The sequence below is a fragment of the Procambarus clarkii genome, chromosome 49, assembly GCF_040958095.1.
Source record: "Procambarus clarkii isolate CNS0578487 chromosome 49, FALCON_Pclarkii_2.0, whole genome shotgun sequence".
NCBI lineage: Eukaryota > Metazoa > Arthropoda > Malacostraca > Decapoda > Cambaridae > Procambarus > Procambarus clarkii.
This window is the reverse complement of record NC_091198.1, coordinates 11171500-11193765: the sequence shown is the minus strand read 5'-3', so window position 1 is coordinate 11193765 and position 22266 is coordinate 11171500. Positions and strand designations below refer to the sequence as shown.

At 47.8% G+C, this 22266-nt stretch overlaps 1 protein-coding gene and 1 long non-coding RNA gene across 2 annotated transcripts in view; one reads left to right on the top strand and one right to left on the bottom strand.

Annotated features, from left to right (window-relative positions):
- svp (COUP transcription factor 2) overlaps positions 1-22266 on the bottom strand; it is a 328803-nt gene that overhangs the window by 20675 nt on the left and 285862 nt on the right.
- On the top strand, positions 16980-19030 carry LOC138351315 (uncharacterized). Its single transcript, XR_011222416.1, has 2 exons — positions 16980-18182; positions 18286-19030. It is a non-coding gene; the product is annotated as an uncharacterized lncRNA (long non-coding RNA).

Sequence of the window (22266 nt, the reverse complement as noted above, 5' to 3'; positions counted from 1 at the left end):
TCACCACATAAAATCTTTCTGGAATATGACGGACATTGTGGACGTCTCGTGCGCTGTGATTTATTGTTAAAGGAAGTAAGTTCCGTGTAGTTGCGTATATCCTGGGAGCACTCACTGTTACTTGCTCATACTGGAAATTGTCATGCTTAATTGTGGATGAAATTAATCAACACTTACAATAGTATTATTGTTAAGGCTACGGGTACATTGTCTTTTCCAAAGTAGTATTAAACCGTAGCAGGCAGTGCGAGACGAAGTGTCGCCATTGGCTGTCGGCTTAAGTAACAGTAGCACTGTCGCGGTCAGCTCCATTATACAGCTGTCACACTCGGTAACAAAACTAGGGTCTTTCCGACCTTTCTCGGTGTTCAGAAGGGAACATGATAAATACCTCACGAGGCGCGGCGTCTAACCAGCCCGTTCTCGCGAGCGTTCCCAGCGTCGAGAAACTGACCTGCCACCGGACCCACGAACGGAAAATGTGAAATTTTCTGTTCCTGGAACATTTGCGTTCAAGAAACTGACGAAAATGTCAGCTTTTCACCGTACAAGAACAGGTAGCGCGAGCCGCTACCATGTTCTTGTACGGTGTTACACGACACTACACTACACTACACTACACTACACTACACTGCCATACTGTTACTTGCCCGCTGCCTCACACACCACCATGGCCCACTGCCTCTTCATTATCAACAAAACTTTCATAACAAGGACATAAACTTCGTCAAGTCAAAACATCACGCTGTGAGTGGTTGCCAATTACCATACATCATCCTTTACCTTGAAAACTGAACTATATTTGTTGCAGACTGAAAAATGCGGCTTGAAATTAGCTGCTGCTGTCTTGCTGTCTGTCTGTCTGTCTGTCTGTCTGTCTGTCTGTCTGTCTGTCTGTCTGTCTGTCTGTCTCTCTCTCTCTCTCTCTCTGTCTCTCTCTCTCTCTCTGTCTGTCTCTCTCTCTCTCTCTCTCTCTCTCTCTCTCTCTCTCTCTCTCTCTCTCTCTCTCTCTCTCTCTCTCTCTCTCTCTCTCTCTGTCTGTCTGTCTGTCTGTCTGTCTGTCTGTCTGTCTGTCTGTCTGTCTGTCTGTCTCTCTCTCTCTCTCTCTCTCTCTCTCTCTCTCTCTCTCTCTCTCTCTCTCTCTCTCTCTCTCTCTCTCTCTCTCTCTCTCTCTCTCTCTCTCTCTCTCTCTCTCTCTGTATTTATAAATGACATATGACTGGGCCTTCAACATAATTCGGGTGATTTCTCTAGTTTCAGAGCTGACGTGTCGACGTTTTCTGACTCTCACATCAATGTGTGTGTGTAACTCCTACATCAATGTGTGTGTGTGTAACTTTCATATTCGCGTGACAACGTGAGTGTGACAAGTGTCATGGGTGCTCCTCCAGATTACCACCTTCAGGAACTCTGTTACTATACAACGCTCCCTCACCTACCTATAGAGTAGTTGGTGTTTCATTATAACTAGTGCTGAAACTGACTTGAAAACGGGAACTATTAAATAGGGAGGGGGCAATAAAAGGCCAAACAGAAAGGTAGGAACGTAACTTTACCTATGCAGGCGACGAGTCACAATAACGTGGCTGAAGTATGTTGACCAGACGTCACACTAGAAAATGAAGGGACGACGACGTTCGACTTGAGAATGGTCCAGGACGGACCGAAACGTTGTCGTCCCTTCATTTTCTAGTGTGTGGATTGGTCAACGTAACTTTACCTAGTCTACCCTTCTCCTAATACTAGGTCTAACCCTGGATTCGGAGCCATGATTTGGTTCGGTTTAGAGTTTCGATTTAACTCTTTCTTCTTTTAAAATTTTACTCCTGAATTTTCTTTTTCTTTTTTGTTAGTTCGTCCAACCCACTTGGGGTGGATGGTAGAGCGACGGTCTCACGTCATGCAGGTCGGCGTTCAATCCCCGACCGTCCAAGTGGTTGGGGCACCATTCCTTTCCCCCGTCCCATTCCAAATCCTTATCCTGACCCCTTCCCAGTGCTATATAGTCGTGATGGCTTGACGCTTTCCCCTGATAGTTCTCCCCCCTCCCCTTTTTTTTTAATTATATGACTTTTAAACCTTATTTAATAGGTATATATAGTTAAGCTTACACGAATGTAACTTTATATTGCTGATGAAGGTCGGTCGGTCGGCCGAGCGGACAGCACGCTGGACTTGTGATCCTGTGGTCCCGGGTTCGATCCCGGGCGCCGGCGAGAAACAATGGGCAGAGTTTCTTTCACCCTATGCCCCTGTTACCTAGCAGTAAAATAGGTACCTGGGTGTTAGACAGCTGTCACGGGCTGCTGCTTCCTGGGGGTGGAGGCCTGGTCGAGGACCGGGCCGCGGGGACACTAAAGCCCCGAAATCATCTCAAGATAACGTCAAGAGATGTTGTTTTTGCCTCCACGGGGAAACATTTTCGCGCTGAGATAGGAAATTACTTGAACAAGTTGGTAAATGATTTTAATTTCGGAAGGTGAAAAATTGCCATTTGGGTCATGTTGTGTATTAGGCGTTTCGCTCTTTGGCGCCAAGAGGCTCACTCTCCTAGCCTGTCGGGGCCCTGAGACACCATCACTCGTGGCTCATCACGCGAATATGACAGTGATGATGTCACCATCACGCGCCACCATGCCTCCTCGCTCGACCTCATTATCAGCAAATATTAACGTTATAGAGAGAGAGAGATAATAAACTTTCAGAAAGATGACAATTATATTTATGATATTAAGTATATTAAACTAAGTAAAGAGTAGAGCATTAAAACAAATATACAGTTTAAAGAAAATTACTTAAAAATTCAAGACTGAAACCATGAGGCTATCATGGGAAATCTCTGAAATAATTAACAAAATTGAGAGAACAAGTAAGGATATTATGTTACAACTTCCAGTGATCAAAGAATATCCGCACATATTCTTGTGTCGCAGTTATCACAGATAAGGAATACAGAAGATTCATTCTCTAGTTAAAATTAATGTCTTAACACACAGGTTACTACATGTGATAATACAGATTCAGATAAATATCTTTTATTTTGTTTTTCCACTCCTGCAGAGTTCATTGTTTTCTCACTTCACATCTACAGTGTGTTTAACAAAGCACTGTGGCCTTGCTTCACCCCCCCCCCCAGTTCCTAGTGGCCTTGCTTCACCCCCCAGTTCCTAGTGGCCTTGCTTCACCCCCCAGTTCCTAGTGGCCTTGCTTCACCCCCCAGTTCCTAGTGGCCTTGCTTCACCCCCCAGTTCCTAGTGGCCTTGCTTCACCCCCCAGTTCCTAGTGGCCTTGCTTCACCCCCCAGTTCCAAACATTCTCCTTTATCTGCTCCCTTTACCCTAGCCCCCCTAGCCCCCCCTGGCAACAACACACTGCCCATACGTGACTCTCGCCACTTTGCTCCCGCCTTTTACGAGGCTTCGGTAAACACGCGCGCGCCCGCCATCGCCCGCTAACGGGGCGTTCAAACAAAAGTTATTATGTCTCCAAGTGGTCTTTAGACTAGCTATGTATGAGGGTCATATTGACTTGACCTCCAGCAGGTGGCTGGACCATTCTCCGCCTCCCTCCCACTCTCGCCAACTCCAGGTGACAGTATTTTAATTTAAAAAAAATAGAAGCAATGTTGTTATCATTGTTGGCGCCAAGCGACGACGCCTGTCACCCCGGCAGCATCGAGAGGAAGAAACTGTTAGAAAATGCAAAACACATCGAGATGTGTTCAGGGAACTGAATTGCTTTGGTGGTGTTTTTTCTTGTCATGTTTGACGGTAGTGGTTGGGGTGGCGGCCACTACCTCAACCACACGGGCCAGGGTGGCCCCCCCTCCTCCCCACAACACGGGTCAGGGTGGCCCCCCTCCTCCCCACAACACGGGTCAGGGTGGCCCCCCTCCTCCCCACAACACGGGTCAGGGTGGCCCCCCTCCTCCCCACAACACGGGTCAGGGTGGCCCCCTCCTCCCCACAACACGGGTCAGGGTGGCCCCCCTCCTCCCCACAACACGGGTCAGGGTGGCCCCCCTCCTCCCCACAACACGGGTCAGGGTGGCCCCACTCCTCCCCACAACACGGGTCAGGGTGGCCCCACTCCTCCCCACAACACGGGTCAGGGTGGCCCCCCTCCTCCCCACAACACGGGTCAGGGTGGCCCCCCTCCTCCCCACAACACGGGTCAGGGTGGCCCCCCCCTCCCCACAACACGGGTCAGGGTGGCCCCCCCTCCCCACAACACGGGTCAGGGTGGCCCCCCCTCCCCACAACACAGGTCAGGGTGGCCCCCCCCTCCCCACAACACAGGTCAGGGTGGCCCCCCCTCCCCACAACACGGGTCAGGGTGGCCCCCCCTCCCCACAACACGGGTCAGGGTGGCCCCACTCCCCACAACACGGGTCAGGGTGGCCCCCCTCCCCACAACACGGGTCAGGGTGGCCCCCCCTCCCCACAACACGGGTCAGGGTGGCCCCCCTCCCCACAACACGGGTCAGGGTGGCCCCCCTCCTCCCCATAACACGGGTCAGGGTGGCCCCCCCCTCCCCACAACACGGGTCAGGGTGGCCCCCCCTCCCCACAACACGGGTCAGGGTGGCCCCCCCCTCCCCACAACACAGGTCAGGGTGGCCCCCCCCCCTCCCCACAACACGGGTCAGGGTGGCCCCCCTCCCCACAACACGGGTCAGGGTGGCCCCCCCTCCCCACAACACGGGTCAGGGTGGCCCCCCCTCCCCACAACACGGGTCAGGGTGGCCCCACTCCCCACAACACGGGTCAGGGTGGCCCCCCCTCCCCACAACACGGGTCAGGGTGGTCTCCCCCCTCCCCACAACACGGGTCAGGGTGGCCCCCCTCCCCACAACACGGGTCAGGGTGGCCCCCCTCCCCACAACACGGGTCAGGGTGGCCCCCCCTCCCCACAACACGGGTCAGGGTGGCCCCCCTCCTCCCCACAACACGGGTCAGGGTGGCCCCACTCCCCACAACACGGGTCAGGGTGGCCCCACTCCCCACAACACGGGTCAGGGTGGCCCCCCTCCCCACAACACGGGTCAGGGTGGCCCCCCTCCTCCCCACAACACGGGTCAGGGTGGCCCCACTCCCCACAACACGGGTCAGGGTGGCCCCCCCTCCCCACAACACGGGTCAGGGTGGCCCCCCTCCTCCCCACAACACGGGTCAGGGTGGTCTCCCCCCTCCCCACAACACGGGTCAGGGTGGCCCCCTCCTCCCCACAACACGGTTCAGGGTGGCCCCCCTCCCCACAACAATGTTAGCCCACATCACCTTACACCCAGGTCATTGCCGGTAATTAAACACCTTCCATCACTGCTCCCAAACAGAAACTAGCAGCGTATCTTCAATTAAACTTCCCATAAGACTGCCACGAGGCCTATTAGCGAAGAGGGGAGGGACTTGAAAAAGACCGTCTTTTTTGTCCCACCATCTCCTGCCGAATGTAAAACTTCCCTCCCCCCCCCCCCTTCCCCTCTCCCCCTGGTTCCTGAATCACTTGTCGGAGTCTTCCCCTAGACCACAGCCATCCTTCCCTTCTCCTGGGGCCCAGTTTCCCCTCCTACTTCCTTGAGTAAAATAACGCCATTTACATTTTTATGCCCTCGTGTTGTGATTCATTATTATTCCATTTTAAAGCTCCGGTCGCTTTTGACCCTCAGATTCCTTCCTGCTTTTCTGTGCGATTTCCCCCTCTTTTGAGCGCTAATGTGTAGCGGGAATGACGCAGGGTCGCCAACTCTACCAGGCAGTGACGACGCATTGTTGCCAACCTCGGCACACTATTATATTCCCACCAGCCTCACGTTCCATTGTTTTTTTCCTACACAACACTTGAGTCTTGTGAAGAAATGAAGTTGATACAGTAGAGCCTTAGTGTTACAGAAAATTAAGGGCTACAAGTGACCATAAGAGATTAACATTATTGATAATGGTAAGTGTGTGTGTGTGTGTGTGTGTGTGTGTGTGTGTGTGTGTGTGTGTGTGTGTGTGTGTGTGTGTGAAGGGTGGCCACTTTTAAGGGAGAACGGGAGGGAGGAGAGGGAAGGGTTGGGCGCGCACGCACAAAGGCCAAAACAATAAGGCCAATTAAAAGTGGTCGGTAGCAATCGCGCCGAGTATCACTTTGAATAACGAAAAGCTTTGTCGCCCAAGTTAGCCGCTGTGTAGAAGTGGCCAGGGAGGGAGGGGGAGCATGGTGGAGAGGGGGAGGAAGAAGAATTGGAGAGTATGAGAGAGACAGAGAGAGAGAGATTCATAACAGAAGGTTCCGAAACGGCTCGAGAGAGGGGAAGAGTACGAGACCTGAGGGGGTTGGGGAGGGGGAGGTTCGAGAGAGATGGGTTACGTTAGGTGGGGAGGTGTCCATTACTAGCCACCATGGATAGGGGGGATAGAATAGGGGGGGTGAGCGAGGGGGGGGGTTATAGCTGACATCGCTGCCAGTCCTGCTGTAACCTCATTTCCCTTTCAAATGCTCCAGTGGCCGGTCTGACCCCCTCGTGCCATTGTTTCCTTCTGCGGCTCTTGTACCTTCCGCCGCCACCACCGCGCCACACATCAGCTGCCTCACTCCCTTTACCAATAAAAATATATCACACAAAACAAGATCCTTCGCTCCTTTTACTATTATATTTAGCGTTAATATTCAACGGAGGAGCTGCATAATAATTGTTAACATTGAAAAAATATTGAAGCTGTATATTAGGATCGAACCTCCGTACCTGAGCTTCATAGGTACATGCTGGACCATGATGGGCCTGAGGAGGTTAAGGATGCGCGTTCAATCTCATAGATATTTGATTATGTAATAATCTAAGATGAGGTCTGATAAAGACCTTTTGTGCCCTTTGTAATGCTTTTGCGCTACCGCTCACAGGAAGAGTATGGGGTGCACAATAAACTAGCCGCCTTCGGCGGCAACGATAAAAAAAAATCTCATATATTATGTTCTTGTGATTTCGTTGTGTAAATATTAACATTGTTTTGTCATCACACACATTACAATGTTTATACTGCGGCAGAATTCGTCACGAAACAGTATGCCTTAACATTGCTTAGTTACCTGGTTGATGGGGTTCTGGGAGTTCTTCTACTCCCCAAACCCGGCCCGTGGCCAGGCTCGACTTGTGAGAGTTTGGTCCACCAGGCTGTTGCTTGGAGCGGCCCGCAGGCCCACATATCCACCACCGCAGGCCCACATATCCACCACCGCAGGCCCACATATCCACCACCGCAGGCCCACATATCCACCACCGCAGGCCCACATATCCACCACCGCAGGCCCACATATCCACCACAGCGCGGTATCTTTACCGCGATACCTCTGTTGTTAACGCACAGTGATATGCAACTGGAGTCTCTCTCTCCTCGCACCCCCAGACTCCTGTTGGCAGTGCTTGCAGTCAGACCAAGGTTCTGGGGAGGCAAGGACAATAGGTGTCCCTCATATGACAGGATTTAGAAGTGATACAATTATGACCAGGAGCTAGTCACTGTGATCCTCGTATATCTTGAAGACGAATCATGATGCGATATGTTGAGGAAGGAAAGCCTAATAAGACTCTCCTAGACTTAAAACGGAACCCAGTAGCTAAGTCAGTTTAGTTCATTTATTATGCACCCCATACCCATCTTGTGGGCGGTAGTTGAAAGGGTTACAGAGGCACATAAAGGGCTCAGGGACTGAACCCCACAATTCATTTAGCTAAGCAAGTTACAATCTTGATGAGCTAGTTACAAAATTCAGTACAAGTCGTCACATCAACAATGGGTTCGAGATCGACCACAAGTACAGTTTCTAAATTAAGCAACTGACGTATGTGGAGAGCTAGTGTCACAATTGATATGTTTGTCCTGCACACCGCCCCCCATCCAGTGGGCAGCGGTGGATAGGTTACAATCACTTGGTTACTACCTACAGTTAGCAAACTGGGAATATTTGGCTGAAATTTCTGGTAGCAGATAATTTTGAATGAAATATTGACATAAATTTCCTTGAGCGGAAGGCTGAGCGTAGCGTGGGATGACATCCCATACACAGGTGACCACTTGGACGAGCAAGTGGCCACGGAGATACCCAAGCCACGGGCACGAAGCAGGCAGCCCACTAATAACCTGTGGTCAAAGTAGCTTAAACCGTAGACGATTAACCAAGATGGCCAGCCAATTACCCACTCAGAGGATGTTTGGTCACGGTACACTGGCTTGCCCGCGACTGGCGGGAGGTGGAAGGATTCTCATCAACCAGTTTGGGCAACGGTTAAATGTCTCCTCAGAGGTGAAACCAACAATTTATTTTAGATTATTGAGATATACGTTAAATATCAGGAGAGGGAGGTGCATAAAACCCATGTAATTGAATATTAAAATGCATGTATTGCATCCGAAGCCGTCAAGTACATCATCGCGCACAAAAACCAGGTTGGTGTCAGAGGGTGTTGGGACGGCGCCGGGGGGGACGGAGGCGGCCTATAATCTAGGATGCTAAAATGCGGTTTACAGTGATAAAGGAGTGCAGTCACCACCCACGCACACGCCCATGGCCACACCCACACCACCATCACCACCGCCCGCCACACGCCCATGGCCACACCCACATCACCATCACCACCGCCCGCCACACGCCCATGGCCACACCCACACCACCATCACCACCGCCCGCCACACGCCCATGGCCACACCCACATCACCATCACCACCGCCCGCCACACGCCCATGGCCACACCCACACCACCATCACCACCGCCCGCCACATCCACACAATTAATTCCCACACCTGGATCGTACCTGGAATGGGTTCTGTGAGTTCTTCTAGTCCCCCCATGCCTCGCCTGGAGCCAGGCTTGACTTGTTGATAACTTGGTCCAACATGTGGGAACCGACCTGTGAGATTTATATTTATTTAATTTATATGAATTTATATTTACGTTAATTTATATACTTCGATAGCAATTTGTATAATGATAAGTGGACTGTATTTCTGCAATAATCTCTTAATCTCACAAATCGATCCTCTACACATTAGGGGGGGGGGTTATTAAATTAATATATATGCAGCCAATCAAACTACAGTAACTACATACATTGAAAAGGTTCCTTATCTTATAGTACAGCAGGTTAGTCCACCAGGTATAACTAGGGTGTAGACACCAAATTATCCTCTTTGAGGTAGATTCCATATCACCCAGTAACTGGTGCACATAATCTTGCATCCTCGTCTTGACCTGTCAAAAGTGCGCTAGCTGTGAAGCCAGAATCCTATATATGACAAGTTATATCAGAGAAAACACTATACAGTACATGGAACATTGAAGACCTGGCTTAATTACCTTTAGTTTGAGGCTTCCACGTGATCTAACCGGGTCACCCTATATCCTGACATTAATGGCCATAAATGAATGATAAACGGGTTTCGGATAGACTTAACTTGAATTGTAGACATCGTGTTGGAGATGGTACCTTTGGTTTCCATAACACTACGTCCAAGTAAATTTAACAGGAGCCGAATTTGCTCCCGTGTGAGCCTCTGGTCTCAATATAAACAATGGCTGTTTAACACTCCATACTATTGACGTTACTGGCCGACATTGTCCAGAATGATAGGAGCCGAATTTGCTCCACACGTCTCGGAGGTGACACAACAATGGCTGCCCTCCTTCCTCTCTGACGCCTGGCCTACTTGTCCAGATGTCAATAAGTGATAGAAGGGTCACATTTACTCTACTTTAATATTGATAATTAAGTTAATTTATATAAGATGTTTTTATGATGGTAAAGTCCAAAGACTAATGTATTTAAGAACAATTCCCAGCAGAATAGCTGGTGAATTATAATAGTATGTGGTGATGATATCCCGTTTTCTATAGACGGTAATTCCACTACAAGTTACGTTTTCTATGGGTAACTTGTTGGTAATACAGCTATTATCTGTATGATTATTAAATGGTGTCGGATTTTCCGACACAACAGACTGTTACTTGAAGTAGCCCGCAGCTGCACATATCCACTACAACCAGCCACTCCCACTTCTCTCTCACACTGAACCGAAGAATTTACACCATAAATAGAAAATGAATTTGAGTAAATGTATAATGAGTGCTTTCTCGAGGATGAATAAAGGTAGGCATGAATACCTAAGTCTACCTACACATGTTACAGAAAGTGGGAAACGGTGGACCAAAATTATAAGACAAACTGAAAAAGGTGACAATGAGCAGGGCGGTGCGCAGCGGGCGGGCTGGGGCCACACTCACCCCCTTCTCCCAGCTATTCAGTTCCCTGGCGAATGAGGTGAAGAGGACAGTGTGGGGGAGTAAAATAGAATCAGAGTTGATTTGAATAACAATGTATCAAGCGGAGGGCGAGAGTCCATTATCCGCTACAGTGTGTCGGGTCGGGTGGTCCACGTGGCCCGCCTCTCTCCTCTCCCTCCCTCTCTCTCCTCTCTCCCTCAGTCTCTCCTCTCCCTCCCTCTCTCTCCTCTCTCCCTCAGTCTCTCCTCTCCCTCCCTCTCTCTCCTCTCTCCCTCAGTCTCTCCTCTCCCTCCCTCCCTCTCCCTGTCTCTCCCTCTCTCCTCTCCCTCTCTCCTCTCCCTCTCTCTCCCTCTCTCCTCTCCCTCTCTCCTCTCCCTCCTCTCCCTCTCTCCCCTCTCCCCCGCTCTCTCCTCTCCCCCGCTCTCTCCTCTCCCCCCACCCCATGACCCCACAGTCAAGAGCTATAACTCCCCCCACCTTTTTCGAAAATTAAGGTCTCTAAAACACAGCCAAGATTCTTAACCCACGGTCAACAACCCTAACATTTCATACAACAACGAAGAGAAAGAAGCAGACGAGACATGATCACTATATACTAAATACTGAGGGGGGAATGGACGTCGCCACTGTAAATTGAGGGAAAACAGAACAAGACAATATCGCTGGAATGTAGGAACGTAACCAAAATCGTAATTAAACACTCGTGTCCTGTATGTGGGTGGTAAGTAAGAACGCACTGGAAGAAGTGGTCGAGGAAGCCACCTCCATTCACAACTTCAGGAGCATATATAACATGAAACTCGAACTTGACGATAATTAAGAACGTACTTGGTATATTTGAACAAGCCAGGAAGGGGGTTGTAACAGCTAGACCCCGGGTCCCTTACATACTGAGAGGCAGGTAAGCACCTTCCCAAAGTAAAAGTCTTTTTTTTTTAATTTTGCCCCGAGGGGCGAGTTTATTGGGTAGCGTCACTCATTCTGTGGGTGGATATACCGCCATAGTGACAGTATTGGGCAGCGCCACTCATCCTGTGAGTGGACACACCACCATAGTGACAGTATTGGGCAGCGCCACTCATCCTGTGAGTGGACACACCGCCATAGTGACAGTATTGGGTAGCGTCACTCATCCTGTGAGTGGACACACCGCCATAGTGACAGTATTGGGCAGCGCCACTCATCCTGTGAGTGGACACACCGCCATAGTGACAGTATTGGGCAGCGTCACTCATCCTGTGAGTGGACACACCGCCATAGTGACAGTATTGGGTAGCGCCACTCATCCTGTGAGTGGACATACCGCCATTGCAACATGTACAACACTCCCCAATAGGAAGAAAACCCCGCTGGGGTGTTCATCCGGTCACTTGTACCCAGACACAGCTGGGACTTGCTTACCTGTCTCAAGTGAACAGCTAATCAAACAAGAAGATTAACATTCGTCAACCCTTAAAATCGTAAGTTATCTTGCGGGTGCAAAATGGGGAAATCTTTTAAGAACAGTGTCAATATTTGACAAATAGTGTTTTCCTAACTCAAACAATGTGTGGTTTATTATTCTACACATTTCTAACGACTCTTAGATGTAAAACTCTTTTTATTAATTATTCCACCTACTATTTAAACGACTTTCGACCTTTCCCCAGCGGGCGCCTGACAGCTGGGTGGCCAACGCTTCAGATTCGTAGTCCTGAGGTTCCGGGTTCAATTCCCGGTGGAGGCGAGTGAGAGAAAGTGAGTGAGAGAGAGTGAGTGAGAGAGAGTGAAAGTGAGTGAGTGAGAGAGAGTGAAAGTGAGTGAGTGAGAGAGAGTGAGTGACAGTGAGTGAAAGTGAGTGAGTGAGAGTGAAAGTGAGTGAGAGAGTGAAAGTGAATGAGTGAGAGAGTGAAAGTGAATGAGTGAGAGAGTGAAAGTGAGTGAGAGAGTGAAAGTGAGTGAGTGAGTGAGTGAAAGTGAGTGAGTGAAAGTGAGTGAGTGAAAGTGAGTGAGTGAAAGTGAGTGAGTGAGAGAAAGTGAGTGAGATAACGAGAGTGATATAATGAGTGAGAGAAGGGGAGAAAGGGGAGGGAGAAAGGTTGTTGTTGTGTGTGGTTGGGAGAAAGGTTGAGAGAGAGAACGATGACGGCTCAAGACTACAAGACTATTTATGTCACTTGGATAAGATTAAATAATAGTTCAACAAATGGCTAATAGAGTTTAACTCAAGCAAGTGCAAAGTAATAAAACTTGAGTGCTGGGAACAGGAAGTTCGACACAAGGCACTGCGTGAGAGAGAAAATCCTATTGGAATCGGATAGGAAATGCCTTGGGAGTAGGCATTACACCATAACTGCCACCAGAAGCCCACATCAAACGAATATCACCAGCTTCATATGCGAGGTTGGCCAACATAAGAAGATCTAACTTTAGAGATCTAAACAAGGAGACATTCAGGACTTTGTATACAAGATATGTCAGGCCAGTTTTGAAGTAGATACCACTAGCGAGCGGTGCGTAGCTCAATAAACACAATACTGAACTGGAGAAAGTTCGGAGGTATGCCATCAGACTAGTCCCAGAAGTGAAAGGAATGAGTTAGAGGAAAGACAAAAGGAGTTAAGCCCGACTTCACTGAGAGAGCCAAAAGAGGGGAGACATCACCGCCACATACAAAATTTTCTGTGGAATCGAACAAATAAGGACGGATTAATTTGCATGGATGGTACACACACACAAGGGGTCAAGCTGGAATCTTAATTTAAGTACCCAAATGACCCACAAAGACATTATAAATAATTTATTCATTATGAGAACAGCGCGCAAATAGGGTGCGTTAAGAGGTGCAGTGATGGTTATCTTGAGATGATTTCGGGGCTTTAGTGTCCCCGCGGCCCGGTCCTCGACCAGGCCTCCACCCCCAGGAAGCAGCCCGTGACAGCTGACTAACACCCAGGTACCTATTTTACTGCTAAGGTAACAGGGACATAGGGTGAAAGAAACTCTGTCCATTGTTTCTCGCCGGCGCCTGGGATCGAACCCTGGACCACAGGATCACAAGTCCAGTGTGCTGTCCGCTCGGCCGACTGGCTCCCCTGACCGGTGATGGAGGAAGTGTTTATACACAGCTTTAAATATAGATATAACGCAGCCCAAAAAAGGTTCTGGAACCTATACAAAAGACAGTTAAGTGCTAAGAGGCGGGAGAACCTGAAGAAACGTTGCTGGTTCCTTGCAAGTACACAAGGCGAGCACGACTGGGTAAGTATGTGGGTGTAAGCTGCCGTCCCAACATGAGAAGTGTGGATGCAGGCCCAGTAGGCCATCTGCTCCAGGATCACCATCTCTCCCCTTCCTCACCTTTCCATCATATTAACTTCAATTCCATCCTCTCTTTGTGCCCTCATTAAATATTTTGCTGACACACCAGCAGCGTAAATGGATTGTCTCTGCCTCGCGTCCTTGGTGATGACGGGAGGAGCCTCCATGTCCCCAGGGCACGGCTCCTCTCAGAGGTAGATGACACGATTACACCCTCGAATGGCAGATGAGGAAAACGTGGTATATCATTATTATTTGGTAGTGGTAGATAGATGGTGAATCTTTAGTAAAGTGGTAGAGTAATAAGTGTTGATCACTCCGGCGAACCGGTTCCCCCGATCAGTTAACCACTGGGTGTCAAGAGACTTATTTGCAGGACTCGTAAATTACCTTAGTTCATTTTATCTTTCTTGCTAGTTCCCGTGTTCAATTATTCCACTGATGGTTTTACTAACTGATCCTTGGAGTAATGTCCCGGCATATATTACTGAAACACACGTGCCAGCTCTCAAAGTTGTATAATTTGAAAGATTTTCGCCAAAGTTAATTTAGTGTGATCTTTGTGAAGTTAGAACTTTGGAATTGTAACACAATCGAGTCCTGTAAAGCATGGCTTTTAAGGGATAAAGCAAGAAAGGATGGGGGGGTCGTATGGTCTTCCAGGGTTGTCAGAAAGTAGTTGATACAGTTCCACACAAGACTGTACTATACAAGCTTGGTAATCAGGCAAGGATAACAAGCAGTGATTAAAAAGAGTATTTTTTGGATATGACTTTTGGATATGATGTGAGGGAGAGAGAGATCACAGAGTGTAGAAGGCCCACACGTGCAGCAGCAGCATAAGGCTCTAATATTAGTCTATTATGCTCCTCATATATAATTTAATTATGAACTCGAAACATTGATATCAATGAAAAATGCAGGAAAACTTGGATAAGTTTCGGCGAAGTCTGGATATATGGCAACACGATATCAGTTGCCATATATATCAGGATCACCCCAACTCCTTGTAGACGAAGATGATCAGGCAATCGACATAACTACTAGCACCTAAGACACACACCAACAAGATATCACTAGATATACGAAACTGACCAAAAAGATATATATCATTTGAGAACCTAAGCTAAGGAGTTAGTCCTACGGAACACTACATGATTTAAGAGCCCATTCTGATGTAGCCGATGACGCCCAGGCGTGGAACCCCATCTTGAGAAACATAAAATCCCACCTAGAAAAAGTCCAGTGTCAGGCAACGAGGCTTGTGCCAAAACCAAGGTGATTAAAAGAGGCTGAGGAAACGGGACATGACCACGATATACGAAGTAGAGGCGGTGTGATAACGAAATATCAGTAAAAAAATATAAAGTAAAGTAAAAATATAAATATCATCAGTAAAACTGATATTATTTATGTCAATAAATAAAGAAGACATTTAGGTTGAAACATGGAGGACTAAAGGATACATGGAGGACTAAAGGATACATGGAGGACTAAAGGATACATGGAGAACTAAAGGATACATGGAGAACTAAAGGATACATGGAGAACTAAAGGATACATGGAGAACTAAAGGATACATGGAGGACTAAAGGATACATGGAGAACTAAAGGATACATGGAGAACTAAAGGAAACATGGAGAACTAAAGGATACATGGAGAACTAAAGGATACATGGAGGACTAAAGGATACATGGAGAACTAAAGGAAACATGGAGAACTAAAGGAAACATGGAGAACTAAAGGATACATGGAGGACTAAAGGATACATGGGAAACTAAAGGATACATGGAGAACTAAAGGAAACATGGAGAACTAAAGGATACATGGAGAACTAAAGGATACATGGAAAACTAAAGGAAACATGGAGAACTAAAGGATACATGGAGAACTAAAGGATACATTGAGAACTAAAGGATACATGGAGAACTAAAGGATACATGGAGGACTAAAGGATACATGGAGAACTAAAGGATACATGGAGAACTAAAGGAAACATGGAGAACTAAAGGATACATGGAGAACTAAAGGATACATGGAGGACTAAAGGATACATGGAGAACTAAAGGATACATGGAGAACTAAAGGAAACATGGAGAACTAAAGGATACATGGAGGACTAAAGGATACATGGAAAACTAAAGGATACATGGAGAACTAAAGGAAACATGGAGAACTAAAGGATACATGGAGAACTAAAGGATACATGGAGAACTAAAGGAAACATGGAGAACTAAAGGATACATGGAGAACTAAAGGATACATGGAGAACTAAAGGATACATGGAGAACTAAAGGATACATGGAGAACTAAAGGAAACATGGAGAACTAAAGGATACATGGAGAACTAAAGGATACATGGAGAACTAAAGGATACATGGAGAACTAAAGGATACATGGAGGACTAAAGGATACATGGAGAACTATAGGATACATGGATGGAAACTTTAAAAGATTCCTGGACGTTTTATTTTGTATTAAACATACTCGGGTAGATGGGTGTGTGTATACAGCAACCATTGAGTAAATGAAGGGTTAGAGGGCGTGCGAGAGGGCTTACGTGAGGGCGTGCGAGAGGGCGTGCGTGAGGGCGTGCGTGAGGGCGTGCACCCCGCGCCTCCCCACGCCCACCATACCCCACCCCTCTTGATTTCATTCAGAATTTTCATCATCATAAATGATTCATAAGGTTCCGACCCCCTGACTGTGTAAGTCTATAAGCATACAGAGTGGCGCTAATGTAACACTGTAAAAGTGTTTGGGTTAGGTTATTTAAAATATATATAGAGTACATGATAAAGATGGGAACTACTAATAATGAACTCATGATAACATCTTTGGTGAATATTGTGATACAGACAAGTTCCATTCCTTGTCTTGTATGTAATGATCATGAATGGATGGTGGCAGCATTTCGTCTTCTACTATCTACTCTTCTACGTCTACTTTCTACTCTTCTACTACTACCTATCTATTCCTCTCCCTCCACCCTTCTCTAAACTCTCACTTTCAGCTAATGACCCTCCTTGCCCCTCCCACCCCTCTGCCTCTCACCCCAAACCCTCACTAATTACTTCACTATTCATTTCTTTCCTTTCGTTTTCTCTTATACGTTTGTGGCAATGATTTTGTATTCTAGAGTTCTCTCTAGAGTTTCGGGTAGCTGATCCAGTTACGACGCCTTGTAGTCTTAGTACCTAGGTAGTCAAATACCTAGGTTTACAAGGTGTTGAACGAGAGAGGTTGCCTTAGGAACTCTGGAGGGTGCTCTAGAATAGTTAGCTAACTGGGGACGGGATAACGGACTAGAGAGAGCTGTTTCCCCCGGCCCCGTTAGTTAACTGGGGGGTGGAATAATGGACAAGATAGAGTTATTTCCCCCCACCCCCCGTTACAATGGCCCCCACCCCCCGTTACAATGTTGGCAGCGGTGTTGAACAATGTTGTAGGTAGTTGGTGTTCTTTTAACATTGTTCAGTCCCACGTGTCTTTTTGCCGCTCAGGCGCTATCAGGGAGATCTTGACAGGTGTTTATTATTCGCGAGTTAGCGAACTTTTTTTTCAGGCTAGGAGATAGTGATTCTCTAGTGTTGTGGTTTAGTGATTTTGTGAGTTTTGTGGTGTTCAGGGAATGTTCACCAGAACTTGCGTGTGTAGTGATTTATGTTAGTAATAATATTTGGCGATTTGGGAACTTAGCGGTGTTGGTAGTGCAGGTCAGCTGAGTGTGACAGGTGACCTCGCATGTCCCACGGGGACACCCAGCCACCGCTGGTCTCCAGGTCAGTGGGGAGTGGCAGGTGTAGTTCTTAAATAGATTTTAAGTAGTTTTTAGTGGTTCTGCTCAGATTATTGCGATCGACTGTTTTACTCCATTTGAACGCAATAACCCGAGGTGTACTGGTCTTGTACAGCATGCTAGGGGGAGCCTTAGTATGTCAGTAGACTTCACGTTGGGGACGCTCGACGTTAGATAGTCTGGTCACAGGGGTGGCAACAGTTTTGAGTTGTTTACCGGCGGAGAAGCTAGGGTGACACTCTGGGTCACGTAGGTGGCTGTAGGTTAAGGGTGGGAGTAATGGTTAATTATGTACTTAAGATTAGGAACGGTACAGTTAAGTTAGGCTAGCGTTTTGTCTATTAGTGTTGATTTTTTTTTGTGACAAGTTAAAAGTAGTGATGACCTTATTCTCTCTTCTCTAACTTTACTCTGTTACTGTTTTATGTTCCACCAAGTCAATATCATTCAGAGTTAATTGAATTATTAAAAATTGAAGTGTAGTTGTTGCCAGGAGGAGAGCGGTATGATAGGACTGTGTAACCCTATACAAACGACAGGGTCACACAAACATCTTGGGAACACGTATTGTCGCCTTTCTGTTCATTTCACAGGTGGGAGCCAGAAGAGAGGAGAGACGCACATACAGAAGAGGGAGACGGCTGCCTTATACCACACTCACGGCTGTTCCTCACCACCACGACGACCAGCCCCTACCTGGATGTCAGGGCCACCACCACCACCACCACCACCCCAGGGGACCCCAAGATGTAGCCCTCTCGGTCGGTCAACATTGGTCTACCCAGTGGACCCCAAGACGGACGGACCCCAGTGGACCCCAGGTCGTTCTGCAGACGACCCCAGACGACCCAGTAATGATGGAAGAGGAGCAACAACGACTCCAGTCTGTCCCACCAACATCGGTATACCCAGGATGGACCCCAGGACGGACAGACCCCCAATGGACCCCAGGTCGCTTGTCTAAGACCCATGGGAGAAAGAAGAGAGAAGAAAGAAGGGAGAAGAAAGAAGAGAGAAGAAGGAAGAGAGAAGAAGGAAGAGAGAAGAAAGAAGAAAGAAGAAAGAAGAAGAAGAAGATAAGACAAGCTGAGTGAGACACGATGCCTCGTGTCCCTTGCTGGTGTCAGCATCATTGCATGGAGCGTAATTGCAAGACAGGATCGTTTGCCTTAACTGGCCGCCCCTCCTACAAGCAGGTAGCTCTGTTGAGTGATTCTTCCTGTGTCGTGCGGACTTGATGTGGCTGTCAGAAGTAGCTCTCTGAAGGAGGCGTGCTGGAGCAACAGGGAGGAGAAGAGTAGGATGGGATTTCTACTGTTGGCAACTATATGAAGGTCTCGAAACTTGTAGTCCCTATAGCTGTGAAGAACCCCAATATACGTCTCTCATGGTGACTGACGTAGGGCCAATTACAGATCAGCTGGGACAACCGAATTCCACGGTCCTGTGCACAGTTCAAGTAGTAACGGCTTTCGGGTTGACCAAGTGTTGTTGTGCGTTAACGACGGAGAAGCGACGGAGGCAGTTGTGTTGAAGAAATGTGGTACAGGATTATCTACAAGACCAAGCAGTGACGTCGCCCAGCCAGAGACAATGGACGTCTGTCTATATATTTCATTTTTTAGAGTAGGATGTTGTATATTTGTTTAGCTAGGATGTATTTTTTTTTCGTTAATAAAGTTGTTGCACACAGCTAGCTTGCTTTAGCAGTGTTGCAAAAACTTTATTTCGGGGAGAAGGGGAGATGTAACACTGTAAAAGTGTTTGGGTTAGGTTATTTAAAATATATATAGAGTACATGATAAAGATGGGAACTACTAATAATGAACTCATGATAACATCTTTGGTGAATATTGTGATACAGACAAGTTCCATTCCTTGTCTTGTATGTAATGATCATGAATGGATGGTGGCAGCATTTCGTCTTCTACTATCTACTCTTCTACGTCTACTTTCTACTCTTCTACTACTACCTATCTATTCCTCTCCCTCCACCCTTCTCTAAACTCTCACTTTCAGCTAATGACCCTCCTTGCCCCTCCCACCTCTCTGCCTCTCACCCCAAACCCTCACTAATTACTTCACTATTCATTTCTTTCCTTTCGTTTTCTCTTATACGTTTGTGGCAATGATTTTGTATTCTAGAGTTCTCTCTAGAGTTTCGGGTAGCTGATCCAGTTACGACGCCTTGTAGTCTTAGTACCTAGGTAGTCAAATACCTAGGTTTACAAGGTGTTGAACGAGAGAGGTTGCCTTAGGAACTCTGGAGGGTGCTCTAGAATAGTTAGCTAACTGGGGACGGGATAACGGACTAGAGAGAGCTGTTTCCCCCGGCCCCGTTAGTTAACTGGGGGGTGGAATAATGGACAAGATAGAGTTATTTCCCCCCACCCCCCGTTACAATGGCCCCCACCCCCCGTTACACTAAGGGTATGGTGGCTACAACCTTTATGGCCGCCCTTATCATCTCCGGAGCCTCTTTAGAACCTCCTCGATTCCACCAACAATCCCTTCCCGAATAGCTTTATCTCCATTAATGAAGCTTCTACCGTCCAGCACCTCCCTCAAGACTAAAACAAGACAGAGCTCTGATAATAGGCGGATCTCACGGCAAGTTTCAAAGTCTAAATACAAACTAAACTAATAGCACTTTAACTATAAAATTCGGAAAGTTTACAAAAGCATTCAAAAACTCGACGAATCGGGCCGCTAAATCATAAAAGAGAAGAGTTGTTTGCCTTGGAGCTTAACCGGGGCTGAACACCGCAGATAGCTTTGAAATTTAAATCTTGATTCAATTAACTGGGGAATTAGGGCGATTTTTACCACCGTGTCAGAGGGGGAGGTTGAGGCAGATTGGAGAGAAGATTTGGCATTTGCCAGGGAATGGTTGGGAGGAGGAGGATGGGGGGGGGGGGGAGAGATCTGGAGAAGGATGGTGGTGGTGAGGAGGGAGGATGAACTTGTTGGTGGTGGGGGTAGCTTGTTGGTGGTGAGGAGAGGAGGGGGAGGGGGGGGGTAGCTTGTTCGTGGAGAGGAGAGGGGGGGGGGAAGGGGGGTAGCTTGTTGGTGGTGAGGAGAGGGGGGGGGGAAGGGGGGTAGCTTGGTGGTGGTGTGGTCTGGGGGTGGTATTGAAGGTGGAGGGGGGGGTGATACTAGTAGGAACAGGGTTGAGACAGAGATGTTTTGTACGCTAATTAAAGATGTACGCTGACAGTTGACAGGTAGTTAATGAAGGTTGACGTTGATGGGAGACACGAGGACAGGGAAGGGGAGGGGGGGGGGTTGTCTTGATTTCGCGGATCAGTGTCCCCGCGGTCCGGTCTCTGACCAGGACTCCGGGTTGATGAACTGGTCAACCAGGCTGTTGACCAGATATCTTTTGCAGGTGCTTATCGAGGTCTCTCTTAAAGACTGGGATAGGTCTCTTTCCCTTGTGTGTAGTTGATGTACCGCCATAGTGATAGTATTAAGCAACGCCACTCATCCTGTGAGTGAACATGCAGCCATAGCAGCATGTGCAACACCCCCTATTAGAAAGAAAAACCCCGCTGTGTTTATCAATACTTCCACTTCCAACAATATTTCCCTGTACATTGTAGCGTTTGACGTGGCACCAACATTCACTCTGCCCAGTACTTCCCTCCCAACTTTCTAACCCGATGGTACACAATCCCGCTTATAATCGCCGCTTAGTGGTTGTCCCCCACGTGGCCCAGTCACCCCTTCCCTCTGTGGCCTCCATAAATGCCTGACTAGTTAGCTCAGCTTCCCGCGGGAAGCGCCTCACCTTGAGAGATGTGGAGGGCTACCCCCGAAGCAGCCACGGGCCGCCTTGAAACGCTCATGCACTAGACCCTGGCCATGCATGACTGGTCAGCCCTTCACGACGCCCACCCATTGATAAAAACAGTCCTCTTGCTACTTGCGCTAGCGTGGGAGAGGATCTTTATCACGCTGAGCAGGAAGCTGGACCCGTCAGCTCGCCGAGACTCCCCGGCACCGTCACGAAACACTTCATACTCACGTTTGACAGACCCTTCACGACAGAGACAAGTGTTGTATGCAGGCGATGAGTCACAATAACGTGGCTAAAGTATGATGACCAGACCACACACTAGAAGGTGAAGGGACGACGACGTTTCGGTCCGTCCTGGACCATTCTCAAGTCGATTGTGTGGTCGACTTGATCACTTGATCACACAATCGACTTGAGAATGGTCCAGGACGGACCGAAACGTCGTCGTCCCTTCACCTTCTAGTGTGTGGTCTGGTCATAAAGTGTTGTATATAGCAACCAATCCTTCTGGTTAGATACTTCCTATTGTGACAATCGCCAATAGTCAGAATTCGTGCGTTCTTAGCTTTTAGATAGTAGTATACTGACTAGTAAGGAATTTGTTTTAAATAAATGTAGCTAAATCACACACTTAAATATTCCTAGGCCTAGTATAGCGCACATGTATAGCATATTAGGCCTCGGATATCGTGTATTAGGCCTAGGGAGGTTAGGATAGGCTAGTTTATTTTGTCAAAGCAACACAAGTAAAAAAAAAAGTTTTCCGGTTTGGCCAACTCAATAGTTCATATTTCTACGTTCTAATTTCGTTGTACGTCGGTATAAGTGCTATGGTCCTCATCGTTACTATAAGTATTACATAAACAGGAGGAGGAGGGGGGGGGGGGCTGTATATAGAGAGTTAGCAGGAAAAGGGCCCCTTCCCCCCCCCCAGAGGGAGCTCACTCATCCTGTGAGTGCTGTGTGAGTGTGTGAGTGCATCCATTCATCCTAGGGACATTAAAGATGTCTCGTGCTCCCTCTTCCTGGCCTCCAAATATCTGAGTAACCCTTAGCTGCAAAGGCACCTGTTTGGCATTATGTGTAGCGTGTATGTAGCATGAATG